Below are 1,449 nucleotides of genomic sequence, written 5' to 3' on the forward strand. Positions count from 1 at the left end.
TGGTGTGGCAGTTACATAATCTCCTGTCCACTTGAGTGAAGGGGTGGAATCTAGCCTGTCACTCAGGCCTCTGTGAGGGCATGGCCTTCTCCTGAGGATTCTGGGAATTCCTGTCTTCCTCCCTGGAGGCAGGATGGACTCTGTTTCATAATCCTGTTGACAAGCCACATGGAGCTACACTGATAGAGCCGGAGCCCTGGAGCTGCAGGAGCCATGCCAGCACTGAGATCCTTCCACTGCTACTGTATCCAAAAGACTTTCCACCCACTGGCCAGTGATCTTCCTGCATTCGGCATCACTGTATGTGTTGCACAAGTCTGAAAAGGAATTTATAGACTGGTATCAGACACATGGGCTAATATCAGACTTATAGACTTGATCTGGACTGGGTTGGGATGGTCTCTCAACATACAATTGCTCTTTTATATAAAGCTCTTTCTTATACACATATGAGTGCCTCTGGGTTTGTTTCTGCAGTCAACCTAGACTAGCACAAGTGGAAACCAACTTCAGGTCTCTCACCTCCTCTTAGGAAAACTAATAGAATAGCTTTTATGAATGTACTGTGCTTATCAATTTCCCTTTGAAAATGGACAATGAAGTGGCTAAATCAATGCTTTTAAAATAAGATGAGACTCCCCCTTGAGCCCCCACCCAGACTAATGACTTGCTTTTCTTTGTCTCTGTGGCTCAGCACTGCTGTCAACTCTTACTTGTGGAAGCTTCTCTCTCTTTACTGCAGAATCAGACACTCAGTACTAAAGTGGTTAGAAGCATGAATCAGAGAATAAGTTTTCAGTGGGGACCAAAATATTCCCTGTACTTCAAGAATAAAAGTTACAGTGAGTGTTGGAACCAATAATAATAATAAGATGAGGGATTAGTTAACACTAAAAGTGACAACTTTGTGGACTCTGCCAGTACATTTACAGTAAATGCAGATTTACACTCTGGCCATTGTGTTGTGCAGTTTTACCTACGTTACAAACCCACTGCCCTAGAATTTCTCAGGCTGTAAATGTTTATGGGAGCAGAGAGCCTCATTTTTCTCCTGAGGGGTGGCTGGTGGGTTTGATCCACAAAACAATCTGGATAGGTAGGCATTACTGCCAACCCCCTCCCCACCCCAGCACCTATTTTAAGGAAAAGGAGCTGAATGGTGCCCATGTTCTCTTAGATGGCTGATATTTACATAAAAATAACTCAGTTGAAAAAAAATAGTGTATGTGCATTTTATTTCACATTATATATGCATATAAATGAGTGCTTTACCAGAATAGAATATAATTTGAAAAATAGGTTTAGAACTAAATACTTAAAAATTTTAAATCATAATGTCTTTTTAAAAATCCTAATACAATATAGGTTTAGTATTAAGGTAGCAGATGGATATTGGGCCTCCACTCAAGTACTCCCTCAATGCAAGAACACTCTGTTCTACTAAACTGG

This window comes from Echinops telfairi, unplaced genomic scaffold, assembly GCF_000313985.2.
Source record: "Echinops telfairi isolate 266 unplaced genomic scaffold, ASM31398v2 ScPeMD7_2;HRSCAF=8, whole genome shotgun sequence".
NCBI lineage: Eukaryota > Metazoa > Chordata > Mammalia > Afrosoricida > Tenrecidae > Echinops > Echinops telfairi.